Source organism: Cryptomeria japonica, chromosome 10 (genome assembly GCF_030272615.1).
Source record: "Cryptomeria japonica chromosome 10, Sugi_1.0, whole genome shotgun sequence".
In the NCBI taxonomy this organism is placed as follows: domain Eukaryota; kingdom Viridiplantae; phylum Streptophyta; class Pinopsida; order Cupressales; family Cupressaceae; genus Cryptomeria; species Cryptomeria japonica.
Window position 1 is genome coordinate 311,733,032 of NC_081414.1, and position 23,494 is coordinate 311,756,525.

Sequence of the window (23,494 nt, forward strand, 5' to 3'; positions counted from 1 at the left end):
TTGGCTCCAAAATGATTTTAGAGGCTTTTTCTTTAGTTTACGCCTGACATTTAAAAATTTTGGACACACTGTAGCTGTGTTCGTGCCCGTGATCGTGAGAGTGACCGACAAATGTTAGCCGTGTGCAACTACTTTTCGTCAACCACAAAATGACAACATGCCTCCACGTCAGCTCAATGGCAGGTCCCATAACGTGTCTCATGACATCATGGGAAGGCATGCGATTTTAGAACCGCATCATGGCATGGAATGCAGTTTTGGAGCCATAATAGCTACTGCTGTTTAGGATAAGCATATATTAAAGTAGACTAAAAAATGTACTAAATATTTATTTGTTTTTTACTTCATCCATAAACCGATAGTCCATATTTTGAAGCAGGTTTTACCGGAAAATTGTCTGCCGGTAAAAACAACTTTCACGGACCTGAAAAAAAATTTAAATTTGCAACGAATATTTTGTCTGGAAGGCTGCAAAAAATCTTGTCTCGAGCTCCAGTATTCAGTAGTTTTGAATCCCCGATATATTTTTGATCTATTTTAAATTGGAGAAGCAGCTCATTTTAAAAAAATATTCTGCGTTTGGAGGGCTTCGTAATATTTTTCCTGCAACTCTGCCCATTTTGTCTCATCGGCATCGTTGACGAATCTGAGGTAAATCACTTGTCATGGTTTCAATGAGTTTTTTTGGGGAATCTGTACGCGGCCCGATCATTTTTTCGTTGTTTGGAAAACAATTCTGTTGTTATCTATTAAATGAAGGCATTGGTTCTGTGATTTTATATTTACCTGTTTTCATATACGATAATATTGTAATGCATGATATTTAGTTTCCTATCTGTTTCTTCAAGTAGGAACCATGAAATGAATTTTGCGTTTATTTTGTGGTTTCAAAGTTTTGTTTATTTTGTTTTACTTTTTCTTGAGGTTATTTTTGTGACAAATTTTTCTGCCAGAATTATTAATGGAATTTAATTCAGAAATAGAGTCAAATTTTTCTTTTGGCTCTCTTTATCTTGATAATGGATCATTTTATCTTGATGATGGATCACGGAGTGTGATCCGAAACGTTGATTCAAAAATCTTGCACACAATTTAATCCAGAAACAACTTTTGATTCATTCTATGAATTATGAAAATTTCTTATCATTAACAGAATTATTAAGTTAGTATTAAATGGATACCAGCTACTGCTGATGCTGTGAATGCAATGGTTGCTGGAGGTATTTTTACATAAAGTGAATATTGGATCATCTTCATTTGTTAAACTTAATACATTCTTCTTCACAAACCTTATACATTATACAGCATATTTCTTCGCAGTTTTGTGTCATTCTACTGGCTCTTCTTATTTAAAGACTAAATGTCACAAACAGATTGGTTGAATAAGTGACAAACAGCTTGGTTTTCCAGATTTCTACATCCTCTCACATGGTTGGTTACTTGGTTAGAGCTCAGTGGTACAATCGGATGTCAATATGCATTTGATATTTATACATTATTTTCTTAAATCACGTGTCTATGTTACTTCAACAAAAACAAGGGTTCTACATTTGAGAGATCATCAACAAAAACAGGGGTGCTGCATTTAAGAGATCATCTTCTCACACACAAATAGAGCTAGCATCTTTGCTTTTACATCAATTTGGAATGATTCAACATCCTCTTAGAAACAATTATAGACATGATTGTGTCTGGCAGGTCTATCCTTAAAAGTATCAGGGAAGAATTCTCTCTGAAAATTCGGTTCTAAGTCTTCTATATGCAAAAAAAAATTGCACAGTTTTGCATTTGTCTTTTGTGGTCTCTATTCATACAGATTTCTTCTTCTAGTGTTGTTTTCCATTGCAATCTCCTATAATCTGCTTTTTATGCACCCCTAAAAGGTTTTAGCTGCATTTCACTGCAGAAAGGTGCACAACATTATTTCTACTTGATGTCATTTTACATACGTAATGTCTGTGATCCTTAGCTTCTCTAGTCTTATCTTGACAAATGAGCTCCAAAAGAGAAGTAATCAAATCAACTCAATACTTTCTGCTTAAAGCATTTTTACTTTTAGTCTTATCTGCTTCGGTACCATACAACCATTAATTGTCAGGTCTTGGGTCCCTGCTCATTATTCAGTGGATAGAAATATGAAACTTGTGTCCATACTTGTTGTACAAAACATTAGTTGTGTTTAAGCAGAAGGTTGCTATTAGTTAATCTTCAGTCTCTCCAAATAGGCCCCCAAAACTCTATGTACATTTTAGAAAAACACTTTGTGTAATAATGCTACGGTTTCTTTCACCAACCTCAAACTTGCTAGTTTAGGGCTAGGGTTCTTAACATAACTCAAGTTTGTGACACATCAACAAAATTCAGTGAATTGACAGTGAGTAGAAAGAGAGATAAACACTAGATCACGTTTAACAAGGGAAAACTTGTACATCATCGGACTGATTTAGATTTCTAATATAAAGTTCAGGTCTGGAATTGAAGTTCTGAATCCTTTCATTTCAGTTGTCATTGAAATTGTTAATCCTCAACCTTAGAATCACCCTAATAGCTGGTTTTATTGTAGACCTGATAAAACTGCTGTTCTGTCTTTTTCTGAAGTTTCCAATGTTGAGATCTTTCTGTTTGTTGCTTGTACGTGGTCGCTCTGCAGATCACCCTTGTTCTGGGCCCAAACAGCCCTAGATTTCTTGTTCTACTCCTTCCAATGTCTAGCATCAAAACTCTCTGAGCTGCCACGGCTGGAAATGCCTAGATGAGCAGATTTAGTGGCCTGCAACCGAGTTGATCACAAAATTCCTCCAACTCCAGAATGGCACCCAACCAGGCAATGTATTACCTGGGTTAGATGGTAGGATTCTGATCAAATGAACAGAGAAGGAAAGGAAATTAGTAAGATTCCAGATCAGGGTTTTCGATCTAACATAGGAGGGCAGCTGGGGTTTGCATCCCAGCTTGCACCACTTGAGAAAACTCCTTAAAATCATACCAATCTCCAGCTATCCCAAAATGGCAATCGGACCTGCTTAAATACCTAATTCCAGATTTAGGTCCCAAGGTTTTTAAATTTGAAATTCACTTTTTTTTTAATATTTATTATTTTATTATTTATATTTTATAATAATTAAAAGTTAATTAATTGTAATAAAGCGGTGTTAATAAACACCTTTATTAAAAAACATTCGGAGGCCGACCTCAGTGAGGGACACTTTGAAGTTGTAACCTTGCAAGCACTAGGTAAATTAGCTTATCCACTCCTATATATTTTTGGACACGATGGACTATTTTCATTTTTCAAAGCAATTTGCATTTTATCTTGGAAACCTAGAAAAGAACCATACTCTTAACAAAGTCCGTTGCCATTAATCATGTAGCAGTAGTAGATGCGTCAATACAAGGCTTTAGACTTCCTAGGATCACTCTCTACAAAGGCCTTTTCTGATCTTACTTTATTTGAGAGAATACATGATTTAAAATTAAGATTACATGGAAAATTACCAAAGCACGTGGGCCTGCATGCTAATACTACCACAATAACATTGAATATTAAAAAATATTAAAAAAAAAATCATGTGAGGGTTATAAACTACCCATAAAGGATGCCAAGGTTTGAATTCAGCAGGGTGCCTTGCTAGTCACAAAACCAGATTTATGCTCAATATGACAAATCGCCCACTTAATAAGAGTGGAAAATAAAGTAAACTTCCTTACAATAGTAAATATTTACTAAATAAAAATAATTTAAAATGGTGTGTGCAATTTAGTAAAGGAGGACCCATAGTCACTCCTTGCTAGTCTTTGCATTCTCCTTACTTTGTGCAAATACATTGCTTGCATAAAAAAGTTTTGGTGTAAACTGCTTGTAATTTAATTTGCTTACTGTGTGGAAAGAAGCATTGTTCCACAAGGACGTTCCCACCCCAAAGAAATCCCCACGTTTCTGGGATGTAGGGACTTGGGGAAATGCCCCCTGCTGCATCACCACTTTCTGTTGGGACATCTGGACGCCATCAGGATGTTGGGACGTCCTTGGGACATTTGGAGGACTCCTTGATTGTCTTGGGGATGCCAAGGTGTCTCTTGCGGCCCTCGGTTAGAAATTCTATTTTAAAACAAAAAGGGTGATAAAATTGTGAAAATGACATTCATTGTGAAGGTAGGCCTTATATGTGTTTGTTGGCGAGGGCTCTATCTCTTGACCCCACCTTGTAGTGCGACCTCTTGACCCCACCTTGTAGTGCGACATGGAGCATGCTAAGGGAGCTGCCCTCAGACCTTGCAAGGGGGTATTGCCCCTCAATCTCGTTAGGGGCTTTGCCCCTAGATCCCTACAAGGGGCACTACTCCTTGATCCTGTTGGGGGTTTGCCCCCAAACCCTTGCAACCCTCGCAAGAAGCGTTGCCCCTTACCCAAAACCTCCACCCACCATTGTTATTGATCAATGCAATAATTGCTATGCTTTAAATGTTTATAATTTTAAACATTACTTAATATGACAGAGTTTCTTTGCAATTCTTATTCTTATTCTTGATATGCTCCCAAAGTTCCAAACCTTTGCCCACTGTTGTTAATGTTCAATGCAATAATTGTCATGTTTTAATTTTTAAACTTTACATAGTACACCAAAGTTTCATTTACAATTCTTATACTTATTCTTCACATGTTTTTTGAAACTCATTTTTAAGTACTATGGGTATTTCCACCACCCCATTGCTGTCTCCTGCTGCAGCCCCCACCATCCCCAAACTTAGACTCTTGGTCCTCCCATCCCTGAAACCCGTTCCCCTTTCCCTTAGAATCTCCACGAAGAAACTCCATGAAACTATGGAAAGCAGTCAATAATATATAATTATTATACATATCTTAATTCATTTATATGCAACTTGTTGCATTTCAAGACTGCAAATAAGAGAATTTTAAAAAATTGAGGAGTGGCGATTGCTTAAGACTAATCTCAGCCCCAGCTAGTAGTGGGGTATTGAGAGTTTAATTTGTTTATTCTGTTTGCAATGCAAGTGTAATTATTCACCTGCACATAAAATTGCTGCATGCACTCTCCATGGGACCACAAAGCTTAATGCACTTTTTTCAACAGATCTTGATATGTAGGTTTGGTAGAATATTATCCTAGAATTTAATTACTTTATTCTATATTTTTTTAGTCTCGTACTTAATACATTCTTAGCTCAATTAAGAAGTTCATCTTATTCTTGAAAGTTAGCGACAATGGGCACGTATATTTTTTTAGTCTCGTACTTAATACATTCTTAGCTCGTATATTTTTTTAGTCTCGTACTTAATACATTCTTTGCTCAATTAAGAGGTTCATCTTATTCTTGAAAGTTAGTGACAATGGGCACGTACAGGAAAAATAATGTTTTCTTGTATAAGGTTCATTTCTAAGAAGGAAAAAAGAGGAACTGTAACAGATTACTCTCGAAATTTAGAAAATGATTGAAATTTTAAGTTTAATTTGAAACTGCTGTAAGTGTTACTGATTATTTTAAAGCTCTTGTTGCTTCAACCACTAATCAAGATTAAGATAATTCCAATGGCATGCATGGAGGAGATTTAGTTTATGCTACATTATGGTTTAATTTGTTCTTCTCATGACATTTAGGAACTTTCAATATGGAGTTTAGCTCAACAAAGATTTAGGATGTATATACGATTTTTTATGATAGCTTATTATATCTAATGAAGATGAACTTTGTAAAAACCAAGAGGGAGGATTTAATTCAAAGGGATGTTTTCAATTGGAAATGGGAATTGTGCGAGTGCAAATTGGGTTGGATTCTTAGGTTTTGAAATTGGAAAAGGAAGATAAGATGAAGAATATTGATAGAGCTATTAATTACATTTTGTCTTGTAAAGTGATATTAGTTTTGAAATAGTCATCAATTAGCTATAGTTCGAATCAACTTTTTTTCTTTTACAACATCTCCAGCCATGGGAACTTCCACTATTTGTAAAAATATGGGTCATTTGCTTCAATTTCGTCAATTTTTTTTAGCTTTCTATGGCACTTGAAGAGCACATAGAGGATACCCAGAGGGGGTGAATTAGTATTTTGAAGTTTTAAACACATGAAACCACATAAAACAGAAAAATAAAATAGAAAAAGTAAACATCAACAAGGAGAACACCAAATTTCAAGGAGAACACCAAATTTCACGTGGAAAACCCCGGGTTAAAAACCATGACAGATCAATAGCTTTCATTAATCAAATAGGCACCGACCCAGATTACATAAGTGAGCACCAACCCTCCTCAAGGCACCAACTTCATTCAGTTGAAGCACCAACTTCAGCTTGAGCACCAACTCAAATGCACTGAAACTTCATAACAATCCAGCATGTTGAAAAGACTACTATTTTATATCCCGTGCCAAAGGTGAAAATCGCAAATAGTAGAAGAAAGATGATTTTTATATAAGCTCAACTCTCATCATACATGCTCGACTCCATAACATTCAACCAAGGAAAAGGAAGGGCTAAAATATATCGTTTCCTTAAAAATACAAAACGGCTCTTCAATGCAGAAAAAAACGTTACAAAGCCGTCGCCAGAAATAAGCCGCCCCACTCACATGCAATGGAAGCATCTGCAGCAATCGCACCAAAAAATAAATAAATGAATGAATGAATTCGTTTCAAATAAAGCCGCCAAGCATCAAAATCTGAAGCCATCCAAAATTGCAGTGAATGCATATTTATTTTAGGCCACCGCAGCACTTGTAGCCGCCCTTAAATAAGGAAATCGTGCCTTTAGAATATAATCGCTTGTCTTGAAGAATTTGACACAAAGCAATTTGACTTGGCACAGAAAGGTAGACTTGCTGACAGCAGAAGCAAGCAAGCAGGTGAAGTTGACAAGCAACCAGCATATGCAGACAACCAAGAAGCTCAAGCAAACAGCCAAGTAGCTTAAGCAAGAAAGCAACCAGCTCAAGCAAGTAGCTCAAACAACGAAGCAAGTAGCCAAGTAGCTCAAGCAAGTAAGCAACCAACTGAAGCAAGTAGCCAAGTAGCTGATGAAGATCTGATGAATGATCAGCAGCTTGATAAGCATTTCATTCCAATTCTCTTTCCAGAAAGCCAAGCAAAGAAAAACAATGTACCTTTGACATCAATGACAAAATATTCAACAACATCTCCAACCACAAAAGGTTTCCACCATTTTCAAAAATATGAGGCATGTGCTTCAGTTTTTTCAGCTTTGGCCCCATTAGTTCACCCTTTGTCATTTAAATATTTTTTATTAGGGACGAAAATAAATTATGTCTTGCTTTGTTATATTCCCTTTTTTATTTTTTATTTTTTATTTTTTTGAAGACTATCAATTGATGATAGAAACGTATATGATCTTTTGAAAATTTTCATCAATTGAGAATTAGTTGGGACCTTATCCAACAATGAGAACCTCCAATTTCTATTGAAAGGCAGCCTATTGACTTTTAAGGACGAGTAAAATCCAAATAATAAATACTTTTAATATCTAATTTATTTGTAACTATAATTGTTTGAGGAGAACAAGCCAATATGTGTTTAGGGTTTGTCAAATTTTAATAGGTGATTGAAGAGTTAGGGGTACTAAATTGATGTAGGTCAAGGAGAATCTAAAAAGTAAAAAGTAATATATATATATATATATCATAGAAGCAATGATTGGCAAAAAAAATTGCAATGGATAATGATTAATTGGGAATCATAGAGGGTTCTGATTTTTTCCTTTTAAAAATCGCAAAATATGCGTTGACCGCGGTCAATGATTTTTTCCTGTTCAAACATGATTAATCGCAATTAATGTCTTCTGATTAATCGGGGAAAAAATAAATCGCACATATTCGTGCAAAAACCCTAAAAACACGAAAAAGGCGCCAAATTTTTGTGGAAACATCTACAAATGGACACCGTCTCCTTGTTGTTTTTCATCCAAAGTCTGCAGGTCGCAGAAGTCATAGAAGTCATAGAGATTGATTATTGAAGACATAGAACTTAGAAGTCCCTTGGATCACCAATTGGAAGTCCCTGTTTGTCATTGGTCACCGACTGTTTCTTCAGGTTTAGCGCAGGGGTCACCAAGCGGCAAGCCAGCACTACATTCATCCAGGTATTTACAAATTATATTTTTGTTTTACAAATTTTTTCTAGTAGTTTTGTTTTATAGAATTAAAATTTAAAATACTGTTAAATTAAATTAATATTTAACTGTATATATTTAACTTATATTTAATAGTAAAATATATACTTATATATTTTACTGTTCAATTTAACAGTTAAATTTAATATACTGTTAGTATATTAAATTTAATTTAACAGTATATTAAATTTAACTGTTAAATATATACTGTTAAATTTAACAGTAAAATATATAAGTATATATTTTACTGTTAAATATTAATTTAATTTAACAGTATATTAAATTTAACTGTATATATTTAACAGTATATTAAGTTTAACAGTTAAATATATAGTAATAAATTTAACTGTTAAATATATACTAATATACTATTAAATTTATTAGTATATATTTAACAGTATATTAAATTTAACTGTTAAATATAAGGTAAATTTAATTTAATAATATATTAAATTTAACTGTTAAATTTATACAGTTAAATATAAGTATATACAGTTAAAATCTAACAGTATACTGTATACATTTTACTGTTAAATTTTTACTGTATATACTTATATTTATCTGTTAAAATATATACTGTTAAAATTTGTCTAACTATATTCTTAAAATATATACTGTTAAAATCGAAAAATCATCTGTCTAAAATATATAAGTACTCAAAGATATATTGAATATAAAATACATACTGTATATATTTTATTGTTAGACAAAAATTTGTCTTCCCAAAACGTATAATTTAACAGTATAATTCAACTATATATAAGGTTAAGAAGAATGTATTGCTGTTTCTAGTGGGTCAGAAATTCTTCTTCAATGGCTTAATTTCCAGGTCTGCAATTGTAACTGCATTCTCAATTTCAGATTGTATGCGATGTGCTTACTCATGAAATAAAGTGAATTTTCTGTTCGATGCAATTTGGCTTAAATTGTCTTCAAATGCATTGTTTCATATGAATGTTCTTAAATGGTGAATGTGTAAATGATATTCAATTCTCAATTCAATGTGCAAGATATATTCTAGTTATATTTTCTTGATCTATGTATTATCTATTTATATGATAAATCTGATTGTCTTCTTTTGTATGGCAGGTGAGCTGAGCATTTATTAATTTCTATATCCTTTCTCACAAATGCCATTCGATATATATATAGCAAGCGGGGTACAACCAAGAAATGCCTTGATCGGTCATGACCGATCAAGACATTACTTGATCGTGCTCCTTTGCTAATTATATAACTAACAAACGGTGCATATTAATAACCAATGTCAACCGGTGAATGTTTATATTTTAACAACCAATAAATATCGGTGTATGCTTAACCTTAATCAACCGATGACTATCGGTGTTTGCACAATGCTAACAGTCGATAGTTATCGGCATGTTAGCCTTAACAACCGATAACTATCGGTGTAGGCTTAACAACAAATAACTATCGGTAACCTTTATTATGCCACCCGATATGAAACCCGATATTAATTGGTGCCTTGATTAATCATTTATTTATTATCACTTATGTTAGTCGATATAAATCCGAGTGCAAGATTTAGAAATAGATGAACATAAACAAAAGATATAATTTGATTATCAATGTTAAGGGTTTGATCGAACTGAATAGGTTATTTATATGCAAATGTAGAATGGCTATCAAAGAGGAATTAATTGCTTGAAGGTTTTATCATAGTTATCGATATGATAAATGATTGAATGAGAGACTTCATTTATCTCTCATTCAATCATTTATCTTACTGAAGCTATCATGCATTAACAGAATGAACTTTAGAAAAACAAAGCAATCAGCAAACAGTCATATTTTTCTAACATGTTCAAACAAGCCAAAACCATCATAACCTGTTGCATCAAAATCATCAACTCAAAAATTTGATTTTCTCACTCAAAAGTTAAAGACTGAGTGTGATGTTTTTGTAGATCTGATTGTTGATCAAAATGCCACGTCAAAAAGACTTTGCGTGGACACACTGCACAACAGTTCCAAGTAGCACGAAGGTCAAGTGCAATTGGTGTCTAGAGGGCATCAGTGGTGGGATTTATCGTTTCAAATGGCATTTGTCAAAAGAACGAGGAAACAACACCGAGATATGCAAAAAATGCCTTGCAGATGTCTCGTATCAGGCAAAGCAATCTCTTGACGGGATTGTCGAGAGTAAGGCCAAAAAGGCAAGAATTGGGGCTGAACTAGGTTCTAGTTCTGCAGATCCCAGGAGCAATTGTTCGCATGAGGAAGATGGCGAAGATGGGAGTTTCAGGGAATGTGGGTCAACACCTAACTCTATAGCACGTGGACCAAACACAGGTGGAGGAAACATTAATACTTTCTTCCAACCTCGTACTACACCAGGATCACAAACCACTTTGGAGAGTACAGGATAAAGGAAAACTGCCACTAAACAAGCAAAGAAGGCAATTGGTAATTTTTGGTACTCCTCTCACATGGCATTCCATGCTTCCAGAAATCCATATTTGCAACCCATGGTGGATGCTATTGCAGTTGTTTGACTTGGGTTTCAAGCCCCATCTTATGAGTCATTGAGGGTTGGTATGCTGAAAGATGCAATAGAGGATGTTCAATATGTTAAATAACATCGGTTACAATGGGTTAGAACTGGTTGCAGTATCATGTCAGATGGTTGGACAGATAGAAGGAACCAAACTCTCATTAACTTCCTTGTCTCTTGTGAGATTGGCAGTGTTTTTCTGAAATCTGTGGATGCATCTAATATGATGAAATCCACAAATGCATTGTTTGAGATGTATGACGTGGTTGTTATGGATGTAGGGCCACAAAATGTGGTTCAATTTATCCCAAAAAATGCTGCTGCTTGTGTTGCTGCAGGGAGACTTCTGACAGATAAATACCCTTCCATGTTTTTTACACCATGTGCAGCACATTGCCTTGATCTAACCCTAGAGGACATTGGAAAAATTGAATGGGTTAAGGCGGCATTTCAGAAGGCTCACAAGGTTACCAAATTTGTTTATAATCACACGAGGGTTTTGGCTATAATGCGCTCTTTCACAGGAGGCAAGTAGCTAGTTCGACAAGGGGTGACAAGATTTGCAACATATTTCCTTGCATTACAAACATTATGTGAACAAAAAGGTAATTTGAGGCGAATGTTTGTTTCAGCTGAGTGGATGGAGTTTGGCTTCACAACTCAAGCAAATGGCAGAGTATGTGTTCTACCACCTTTTGGGAATCTATTAAACGAATTGTAGAATTTTCAGAGCCTTTAGTAAAAGTCTTGAGACTAGTGGATGGAGAAAACCCCCCCATGGGATATGTGTATGAGGCCATGGAGGGCCAAGGAGGTGATAAGGAGTAAGTTGGAAAATAACAGGGATAGGTATATGCCATTGTTTAGCCCTAAAGGTATAGTGGTGGATAATCAATAACCCAGTAGTACCTGCATATACTAAGCATTCATAGAACAGAATAATTGTACATCATAACACGAATGACAGATGATAATAATCAGACCAAAAAGTTATATCTTTATTCCCATGTCTCCAATGGTTCATACATGATCCCCTGCCGAGGTTCCAACCAAACACTATATAGACCCGACGATTGGCCAAGTTGCCAACCGTCACCAACTCCCAACTACCTGACGGGAACCTCTCGGCAATAGCAAAACATAAACACACATAACACACTTATAATTATTATTCGTACAAACATACGTTTTTACCCCTAACATTATCCCCCCCCAAAAAACGTAGTCGTCTTCCAGACGACTCAGACAAGAGAAACTGAAATAAAACATGGCTAAGACTGAGAAGAGGGAGGAAGTGTCCCTGTAGTGGTAGTAGGCTGAGGTCGTTGCCCGGCCTGAGTTTTTAGATTCTTTTCTGCCATTAACTGCCGTTCCCGTGCTTTCTTTACCATGTGAACAACTTCCATCAACTTTCCATCTTTTTGCTCCAGCTGTGAAGTGAGCGTCGCCACCTGGGCTGCCAATGCCTGTGCCTCCTTCTCCTGCATGCTGCAGCGGGCCTCATATGTAGTCATCTTCATTTCCATCTCCTTCCTCAAGCTCTTTTCAATTGTGGCCAACTCCGTCTGCTTCCTGCTCTCTTTTTCCAGGGTTACTATGTAGATCTGTTGGGCCTCTTTCTCCACTTGATGTTGCCACATCTGTAAGTACACCTCGCGAAAAGTTCCCTCCATATTGCGGAAAGTGGTGCCTAAGGTACCTGAGCCTCCTATCACGCGCTTGTGGGTCCAGTTCTGAATCATCTCAGGTGTACTATTATCCGACCATCCTTGCTGCTCGAGGTGCTGCGTGAACTCATCTTTGCACCCCTGTGCCATAAAATGACACAGCTGTGTAGCGTCGGTTGAATTACCAACCTCCATTTGTCCAGTCAACTGGGCCATGCCGTGTGCAACATCCGAGAGTCCTTGCAGCTCCGTCAGGAATCGTTTGAGTGAGCCTGCTGGGTCACTCGGATCGAGTAGTGTGATATGGAGTCCAGTGAAAGTCCCCTCCAGGCCATTGCTTTGCTCGTCCTTTCCCTGATGTGTCTGATCAGTGGGTCTCTCCTCATCTGGGATTGTGACCTCGCTATCTGGAGTCACGTTGGGCCTGATAGCCATGTTATATGGTGCGGGGGAGGGGGGACAGGTGTGGGGCAAGCGTGAATTGTCCTAGCCACCCGTCCAACGACGCGTCTATATCCTCATCTGTCATAGTACCCAGGGCTGCCTCTAAGTTAGCTGATGCCGTACCAGTCTCTGCTACCCTCGTACCAGTTCCCGCCACACTAGTTCCTATTGTCGTTGTGCTGGTCTCTGCTGCCATCGTACCAGTTCTTACTTCCGTCGTACTAGTTTCTGCTGCCAGTACGGCTAAACTGATCTGTGGCAACGATACTCGTTGTTGTGCCGGCGGCTCCCCTCCGCTAATCTTCTAGAATAGTACCCCCATAGGTTGTACATCTCCTACGGGGCTGGCGACTGCAAGTGCCTCCTGAGGTACCAGGTGTGCTGAGGCTAATTTTGAGGGCGTAAAATTTACCCTCGTGCTCTTCCATTGTGCCCGCAATCCCCCCTGTTGCTCCTCTTCTTCATCTTCTTCCTGCTGGCATGATTCTGTTTCCTCCTCTTCCTCTACGGTGGTGTGTTCTGACAAATGGAACCCTTCATCCCCACTTTCCAGTTCTTTTGTTTCTTCTGCTTCCTCGAACCCTTTAGTATTGCTACCCTCTTCCACTTCCACAGATGTGTCTAGCTTCCTCCTCTTCCGTGTGGGCTACGCTGTGTCGCCAAGGGTGTCCAGGTGAATGTAGTAGTACATAGTGGGTTTATTTGGTTCCACCCGTCCGTGAGGTTTGAATGTCCCCCAACCCTCTGGCGGTACCTGTAGGCATACTGCATCTAGGAACAGACTGATGGCATGATGGCACATGTAGAATGCTTTGTGTTCTAATCTCAGGAAGTCGTGGATGCGTTCTGCAGGAGTTGGCCCCAGTTGTACACTTTCCCGCATCTGACCTCGTTCATTAACCCAATCATCCATATGGCGATATTTGAAGCCCGACTGGCCCCTGCCAGGCGGCTTTTAACCAGGTCCATCAACATCCTCCACTCTCCTGGTGCGATAAAACTACGCTTCATTCCTCTGCTATCGACCCAGACGCTCTTCCACTGTTCTTCTGTAAGGTCGTCTCTGCACACCAGGTCCATCAACCATTTTTTCTTTTCCTTGGTAAGGTTTTTGGTTTCTTTGGTAGTAGCTGCTCCTTTATCTGGTATGCCAAACACGTGCCTGAAATCCTTAGGTTTGAATGAAACCCGCATTGTGTGCCCTTGAAACTGGATGACCGAAGCACGCTCGTGAGGGTTATAACCGGATACCATGGTCTGTAGGACTGGCTCGAACTCCTTAATGTTAAATATGGGCATTTGCACAGCGTGGTCGACCTGTGCTTTTTTAAGTGATTCCTTCATCACATGATCTGGAGGGTTTTCCTCCCACCAGGTACGACATTCACTGCCAGTCACACTTTCGAATGCTACATTGGCTGCGGTGAGTTCCTCCGGGTCCTTTGTTGTCTTCGGTCTGCTCTTGGTTTTCCTGCTGCTGGCAGGCTCTGTGGCAGTTATGGTTGTACTGCAATTGCCTTTCCTCGTTCTTCTGACTAAACCCCTTCCTGCGTCCTTATTATAACCGTCTGCCAGATTATCTCGCCAGTTGGTACGGCCCATTGTATTACTTTCAGTTTCCCCGCTGTACGGTCCCTTCCTTGTGTTCTGCGCTTCCTCTCTTATACCCTCGTGCCTTGATTACCCGGTCAAATTCCTGTCGTATGGCCCGGTTGTTGCCGTCGTACTACTTCCTTGTTTGCCATCGTATGGATTTCCCTTGCTTCCGCATGCGTTGGTTTGCGTTGTCCATACACCGTTTAGTGAAGGTGTGCCTCTGCCTTGTATAGTGTCCGTACGATCAAGTCGTACGCCATACGGTGGGTCCCTTTTGTTCTTGCTCCATTTTTCGTCAACACCATGCGTTGAATGTCATACACGTACGGTGGAGGAAGGCCGTATGTCATACGGTAGTATCAGTTTGTGCCTCGTGTTGCGTACGTCGTACAAGTACGTCTTCCCTTTAGCCGTGTTCCGTGTGCCGTACACCGTACGGTGGTTCCTGTTTAACTCGCTGATGCCTTGAATTCGTATGTCGTACGGTAGAACCTCTGCAAGCCGTATGCCGTACGGCTCAACTTGCCTTCCAGACTATGCACACGCCATACAATGGTTCCTACCCTCCGTGTCTTGAATTTGTACGTTGTACGGTATAACTTGTTGGGTAATCCGTACACTGTACGGCCCAGCTCCCTGTCTTTCTTGCCTTCCAGACCACGTAATCCGTACACCGTACGGATTGGTCACTCCCTTCGGCCCTCCTTCTGCGTCCGTACCAGCAGTTCTGCTCAATGCTGTCTGGCTCGTGGGTTCTCTTTCCTGCGTTGTGCCTAATGGGGTCTCCTGGCAACTTTTATAAGCACTTTCCTTTTTGAGGTTTAGGGTTAGGTAAATGTGTTTTATTAATGTGACATAAAATACTTGTTTTTTTAGTAACCTTACTTTTTCCTTACTATGTTTACTTATACTTGCCTGACATTCCAATTTTTTAATGCCTGCAGATTTGGCCTTCCTTGCTTTTTCCCTGCATTTTCCCTCTTCAGCTTTTAAGACCCCTTGTTTTACGAGTCGTCTTATTTCTTTTGTCTGGCATAGTTTTTTCAATATTAGCTTCCTTGCCTTTAGTTTACCTCGGTACAGCTTGGCCTGCTTGTGCCTTTTGACGTGGACCCCTAGCTGGTTGATCGAGTTTATTGCGTGCAAGAAATTCCCTTGTCTTTTTTGGTTTCTTTTCCCCAACCTTCTACCCTACCTTTTCCTCCATTCCTTCCTTAGTACGTCATTCCTCCCCTTGTCCTCCTTCCATTTCTTATTTGGTTCCGGGTCTCTCTCCTCATTGCTCCTTCTTTTCACTCTTCGCGTATTGTTGGGTGTCCTTACTTTTATTTCTGAGTCGTGCAACCAAGTACACACATGTGGTAATCTTTTGTAGCACTCTTGGGCGTAGCAGGTCCCTACATACTCTAGATCCGATATTTTGTTCACCAGTGGGGCGGGTCCCACACCCTTGTAGCGGTCGTCAATGTACCAGGCCCCGTATTGGTGGTACCATTTTACTTTCTCTTCGTCGATCTCCGGTGGTCCAGTCGAGTTGGGAATCACCTGATATAATGAGTTAGGTCCAGCCTCCATCTCGCCTGCCCCGGATGCGATGACAAATAGATCCTCTGTCTTCAGTACCATTTTTAAACATGGTCCCAAGGTTGCCCCATATTCTTCCAGGTTGAGTTCGTCCTCAGGGTCTCTCGGCTCCACTTCTGTAAGTGGGTTCCTAGTTTTCCTCCGAGCTTCTGCTTCTTCGTCGATGTCATATGCGACGTACCCTTCCCGAGCTCCTTCGTATGGCGCCCGTTTTTTCCAATATCCTGAGACCCGTACCCACACAGCTGGGTCTCCGAAATACGCATTCGTGAGATGTTTGTGAATCCTGGGAACTGCTACACATTCCACCCTTTTTGGTACAAGTCGTTCTTCTATGGTCATTAAGGGCTTTGCCCAATCGTCATCCCTCCTGTAGGGTTCCTCTTGTACTACTGGATCTTCCTGGATCTCCTTGTCTTGACCAATGGTCCGATGTCCTCTCATGGCATATCCTAGCATGTTGATCCCAATCACAGGTTTAGTTCTTTCCCTGTAGATTTTTAACTTGGAACCGTTCACGGGGTCCCTGATCGGATTGTTGTCCAGAGTTGCCAGTTTCACTGATCCATTACTGCCGACCTCTCTAATTTTATAGGGCTCGAGCCATCGGACCTTGAACTTCCTTGGTCGAAGTTCGTTCCGACCGTTATACTTCAAAACTAACTGTCCCGGTCGAAAGTTGGCTTTCCGTAGATGCTGGTCGTGCCAATGCTTCCTCCGACGTTGTGCCACCTCAGTTGCCCATTGTGCCATCAGTCTCCGTTCGTCTAGTTTTACCAACCCATCCAGCCTTGCATTCATGCTTTCGGTGTCCCCTAATCAATTTTCTACCGCCACCCGAAGGCTTGGCACGGTGTACTCGGCCGGTACCACTGCCTCCTGGCCGTACATGAGTTGGAACGGTGTATGCCCGGTAGTGACTTTGTATGTTGTACGGTAGGCCCATAGTACAGCTGGTAGTCTTTCCTCCCAGTCTTCTTGTTCCACCCCACATGACTTGTAAATTATTGATACCAACACTTTGTTGGTTGCCTCTGCCTGTCCATTAGCACGGGGATAGTATGGGCTGGATAGGTTATGGAATATTTTAAATTCCACGGTCATGGTACGGATTACCTGATTGACGAAGTGCACTCCTCTGTCACTAGTGATTTGAAGTGGTATCCCGTACCTGGTGACAATCTGTTCGTACAAGAACCGTGCCGTACTCAAAGTTGTGTTATCGAGCAAGGCCCTAGCTTCTCCCCACTTAGTGAGGTATTCTGTGGCTACCACAATGTACTTGCACCGGTGTAGGCTACTTGGTTTCAAGGGTCCCACATAGTCCAGACCCCATCGTTCGAATAGTTCTTGCGGCTGGGAAGGAAAGAGAGGCATGAAGTCCCTCTTGAGAGGTTTTCCGGCTCATTGACAGGTGTCGCATCCGATCACCCACTCTCGGGCGTCCGTGTGTAGAGTTGGCCACCATAGCCCTACTAGGAGCACTTTCCTGGCGGTTGCATCTGGTCCCATATGTCCACTTGCCAATCCGTCGTGTGCCTCCTTTAGTGCACCGCGAACTTCCTCCTCCATGACACACCTCCTCAAGATTTGGTCGGGGCCCATCTTATATAGAAGTCCATTAATTAGTTGGAAGGTTTTGCTCTTTAGTGCTAATTTCCTCTATTCCCCTGGAGGCATCTCACTTGGAAATGTGGAAGTAGATAGGTACTGCCCTATCTTTTCATACCAGGCCGGTAGTATTGCAATTTGGAACAAGTGTGTATTTGGAAAGTCTTCGTTCACTCCTTCGGCCGGTTCTCCTAATTTGATCCTTGATAGCTGATCTGCAATCACATGGGACTTCCTTGGCCGTACGACAATGGTGAAGGTGAATTCTTGTAAAAGTAGTAGCCACCGACTTACCCTTCCTTGAATGATTGGTTTATTCACTAGGTACATTAGTGCCTGGTGGTCCACATAAAATGTGAATGGTGTGGCCAACAAGTAGTGCCGGAACTTCTGAACTGCATACACCATCCCTAGTGCCTCTCGCTCTGTTGTGCTATAGTTCCTTTCTGCTTTTGACAGGAGTCGACTTGCGAAGAAGACGGAATGGTCTAGTCCTTGTGTCCCTACCTGGGCGAGGGTAGCACCAATTGCAAAGTTGGAGGCGTCCACGTGCACGTGAAATTCTTTGTTCCAGTCTGGGTATACCAATATCGATGCACTCACTAGTCGGTCTTTTAATTCCGTGAAGGTTTCTTCTTGCTCCGTACCCCATACAAACGACTCTCCCTTCCTTGTCAACTTATCTAATGGCCACGACACCTGCGCAAAGCCCTTGATGAACCTCCGGTAGTAGCCTACGTGGCCGAGGAATGATTTCACCTCTGTTACATTCGTTGGACTTTCCATGTTGACAATTACTCCTATCTTGTTTGGGTCTGTCTTCAATCCTTCCTTACAGACGATGTGGCCCAGGAGTTTCCCTTGTGGTACCATAAATCTGCATTTCTTTGGGTTCAGAGCTAGCCTAGCCTTCCGACATCCCTCCATGCACTCTCCCAAGGCCTTCAAATGAGTGTCCTGATCGCTAAAAATCGACCAGTCATCCAGGAATGCTTTGAAATTTCCTACTGACATCTTGTCAAAAATGTGCAGAATTATTCGCTGGAAGGTCGCGGGCGCGTTACATAGACCAAAGGGCATGCGGTTATAGGCATACACTCCTTCCTCCACCACAAATGTGGTCTTCAGCTTATCTTCTTCCGCGATACTTATCTGGTTGTACTCGGAGAATCCATCTAGGAATGTGTACATCTCGTGCCCGGCGACTTCTTCCAGAATACTGTTAGTGAATGGGATCAGGAATGGATCCTTTATGGTTACTGCATTTAGGTACCTGAAGTCCACATATATCCTTATCTGATTAGCTTCTTTTTTAAGGGAGATGACTATTGGGGAAACCCAGTCACTTCTCTCCACTTTGAATATGATCCCTGCTTCTAGCATTTTGTTGATCTCCTCATTGACTCTGGTTGCGTAGTTTTTGTTCATCCTATACGGCCTCCTTCGTACCGGTTGGGCCCCTGGTACGAGGGTTATGCGATGTACGCACAGCTCTGGCGGTACTCCTTTCAAGTCTTTGTAGGTCCAGGCGAAAACATCTTTATATTTCAGAAATATCTTGAAGGCTATTGCCTTCAGTATTGGGTTCCAATCGTCTCTTACCAATATCATCTGAGGTGCTACTTCATTGCCTAGATTAATCTTCTCCACATCTCGTTCCTCATACTTGATGGGTTTATCCCTTTCAAACTGGTGTGCTGGCGTGCCATCCACTCTTGCCATTCCTTCTTGATATCTACCATACTCTGGGGGAAAGGATTGTTCCTCCGTCTCCCCGCTTGCTTCTCCTAACTCACATATTTGCAGCATGTGACATTCCGGGTGGAAGACCTCATAGTCCTCCATTTGCCAATGAAAAAGTCCTGCCATCGAGCTGGCTCCATCCTCCGAACACCCGTCTAACTCCAGTACTCCTTCGTCGGGTTCTTTCCCGCCTCTGCCTCCTTCAGAACCCCACTCCCATCGATTGGAATCTTCCGAATCGGAGTCTGATGACGCGAGCTCTTCGCTGACGGACTGGTTCCTGAGATCAATTACATACTTATGACCGTCACTCTCGATTGAGAGCGTATTCCTTTTCCAGTTGTGATTAGCTTTGGCCATGATCAACCACCCCCTTCCTAGAAGACCGTTGTATGCTTTCCTTTCCATCGAAATGACTACAAAATCCAGGATGAACTGCTGCGTCCCAATTACCACCTTTTGTGCCATGAGGGTGTCGAGGGGTTTGATACTGTGTTGGTCGGCACCGACCAGGTGGAAGGTTGGTTGCCAGAGGGTAGGCTTGCGAATGCTTCGCCAAGTTCCCTTCGGTAGTCCGTTGACTCCGGACCCGCCATCAACAATGGTGCTAGTAAGCTTTTGTCCCATTATATCCATCTCTACTACTGCTGGTTTTCGCCCAGCGCCCACCGCGAGTAGCATAGGATTCATGGCATCCGTACCAGGTTCCTTCCTTGGGTCCGCCACCGTTTGGTGTTCCTGTCCAGGGGTAGTGTCCATGGTTATATTTGTCAAAGCCATCCTTATCTGTGGCATGGTCTGCAGAAGGTCGTACACCTGTACATGTATTGTGGTTTGTACCATCTGCTTGATAATTTTTTCTGGTTCCGGCCGGACCGACGTATCGGCGGCCAGGTGCGAGGCCCTCCGTTCTCCAGCCATTGCCCGTTGGATATCTGCCCTTGTCTCCTGAAGTCTTTCTTTTTTTGTGCGAGGATCTGGGTACATGGCTTTCTTATTTTGCAACCTTGTGATTGCCAGTACGTCTTCCTTTGATCCCTCTACATCGAGCATGTTCACCCCTTTTTGTTTTGGGCAATCTATGCCCTCGTGATTCTTTGGACCACACCATCTGCACAACAAACTTCCTACATCACCTCCGTTTTGGCATTCTTGGGCAAAGTGACTCCATTCATTGCACTTCTTGCATTGAATCATGGGTCGCCCCTTCCCGTCGTATTGAATCCTGTTCCTTGGTGTGCTATTATTGGATCTGTTGTTCCCCCGTCGATTGTTTTTGTATCCTCCGGGTGAGGCATCAGGGTTTATTGTTGGCCTTGGAGGTGTTGTTGGTGGTGTGGTTTGGTCGGGTTGGGCATAGAGCACTTGTGTGCTCCGTGCCTTCAAGTTGTACGGGCATTCCTTGGTGGAATGTCCCGTTACTTGGCAAATGTCACAAAAGACTTTTCGGGGACAACCTCCTTTAGTGTGCCCTTCGGTCTTGCAGTCAGTACACCATAGTTCTTTTCCTTCCCTACCGCTTTCTTTGTCACCTTTTAACTCCTTCATCATCCTCATCATATCTTTGCGGAGTGCTTGCACTATTTTTGATCCTCCGTCGCTGTCGTCGTCCGTACTGTCACCATTGCTGCTCCGTTGCTTCCCCCGGGATGTCTTGTTTTCATTTTCAATATCCATGGCACGATTGTATGCTTCATCGTACGATGGCAGAGATACTACTTTCATCGTCCTTCTCAGGGATGGTACCAATCCTTCTACGAACCACCGCTTCTTGAGGCCATCTGCCGGCTGGTTCTCCATTTTGTTTAGTAGTTCCCTCAGCCGTCTGTTATATGCACGTACACTTTCGTTTTTTCCTTGTTTGGTGTTGTAAATTTCCGCCACAATCTCGTTGTCGTCCCGTAGGAGTTTGAATTCTCCCTTGAAGGCCTTCTTTAGATTACTCCAGAATGTTTTATGCTACGCATCAAGGTCTGTGTACCAGTCAATCGCTATTCCTTGTAAGGTGGCTAGAAATGCCTTCACCCAGTAGTCCCGATCGTCCTGGCCATTTGCTTCCCAGATGGTAACACATGTCTTGCAATGCCGTATGGGATCCTCTGATCCGTCGCCCATGAATTTTGGAAGTTTTTGTTTCTCCGGGGTGTGTGCCATCGTTCTTTTCTGTGCGGTTTTATGTAGTGCCTAGAAATGGTTATATGCCGGGAAGGTACAATGTGTCCGGGTGGTGCCATACGCTCCTGGTCTGGTTGGGTCCCTGCCAACCGGGCTTTGGTCACCTTCACTTCTATAGTCCCTCCTTCCCGGGGTTTTCGGGTCCGATCTTCCTATTTTGATGCCCTCTGACAACGACAAGTTTTTAATGCCGGACAATGTCGCTTCGAAAATAGTGGCGATTTCCTCGTGCAGGTCTCGTACCGCCTCCTCTCCTTGTTCGGAAAATTCCGATTGGGTGCTTTGTGATTTGGTTCCGGAGTCTTCTTCACTTGACGTCGAGTGTGGGGCCTGGTCGGCGAGATTTTCCTCCGCTACGTCTGGAAGTGGCAGGTTCCTGGCGACCTTGGCCAACTCCTTCCACATACACGGTTTTTTGCCTCTCCCGACTATGACTCCGACTCACACTCCGACTTCTGTTGTGTTTCTCCGAACTCCTTGAGTCGGCAACCTCTCTTAGTCGTCGTCTCTTGTTGGCCTGTTCTTTTATGGGGAGGGATCGTTGTACAGTTCCCTCATTTACTCCTTCGGTAGCAGTGGTACGTCTATCTTTGTTCGGCCGTAGGGGCATCAAGTGCCAGAGGTACGGCTCTGACTGGCCTCCCTCTCCTCTTCCTCCCTACGACTCCGTTCCTCGTACCGTCGGAGAACTTGTTGCCGTCGAAGTTCCTTTGCCGTTTCCTCCCTTTGGTCTTGGAGTGCAATCAAATTCCTGGCGAGCAACCTTGGAATACTTCCGAGTAGGTCAAAGACGGGGGTGCTGACAATGAGTTCACCACGTACCGTACCTTCCGAGACGGCTCTCTCCTGAGCCTCTCGCCGTACGTACTGCGTGACCGACACGCCCCACAACTCCACCAAGTCTGCCATCAACTGATCCTCTCGTTCCTCTTCTGCGGTACTCTCTTCGTGCGTGTCGCTGTCCACGACAATTAATTGCTGGTTAAATGGTCGGCCCATTAATTGCTTCCGCCTGCCGCCATGGTTATCTCTAGGTTCGTTCAGGCAACGACGCCAAAATGTTTAGCCCTAAAGGTATAGTGGTGGATAATCAATAACACAACAGTGCCTGCATATACTAAGCATTCATAGAACAGAATAATTGTACATCATAACACGAATGACAGATGATAATAATCAGACCAGAAAGTTATATCTTTATTCCCATGTCTCCAATGGTTCATACATGATCCCTTGCCGAGGTTCCAACCAAACACTATATAGACCCGACGGTTGGCCAAGTTGCCAATCGTCACTAACTCCCAACTACTCGACAAGAACCTTTCGGCAATAGCAAAACATAAACACACATAACACACTTATAATTATTATTCGTACTAACATACGTTTTTACCCCTAACACCATTGTGGGACATAATTGATAGGAGATGGGATGGATAGATGCACACTCCTCTCCATGCTATAGGATACTTGCTCAATCCCTTGTTATTCTATAAGATTGAGTTCGTGGAAATTGATGCTGAGATTAAACAAGGCTTCTTCAAGTGCATGGAAAAAATGTTTCCTAACTTGAGAAAATTTGATGTGGCTACGATAGAGTTGGAAGCGTACAAGCATTCTAAGGGTTTTCTCTCTTCTAGGGCTGCTATACAAAGCAGAAAGACCATTCAACGAGGTAGACTCTATAAACTTTTGACAATCTCTTTATTTTGCCAACATGCTCAATAAGGTTCACTTATAAGATATTCTTAGTCTTACAATATCATCTCCATATAATGTGTTTTTTAGCTGCATGGTGGGCTTCTTTTGGAGACGAAATACCAAATTTAAGGTGGATGGCAGTGCGCATTTTGAGCCAACCATGCAGCTCATCAGCTTGTGAGTGTAATTGGAGTGTTTTTTAACACGTACATTCCAAGAAACGCAACTACCTATCACAACAACGAATGGATGGCTTGGTATTTGTTCATCACAACCTTCACTTGAAGATAAGGAAAGCTCAAGGTGAGAATATTAATAT

The 23,494-nt window shown here is 41.6% G+C and overlaps 1 protein-coding gene across 3 annotated transcripts in view; it reads left to right on the forward strand.

The window, feature by feature from the left end:
* Positions 1 to 311: 311 nt before the first annotated feature.
* LOC131041778 (uncharacterized) overlaps positions 312 to 23,494 on the forward strand; it is a 191,832-nt gene continuing 168,649 nt past the window's right edge. The window contains exon 1 of one of the 3 annotated variants that reach the window (XM_057974985.2): positions 312 to 651. The gene's annotated coding sequence lies outside the window, so the exon portion shown is untranslated. Of the gene's footprint in view, positions 652 to 7,701; positions 8,110 to 23,494 lie in introns of those variants that run through there. The other 2 variants (XM_057974984.2, XM_057974986.2) reach the window with 2 other exon arrangements.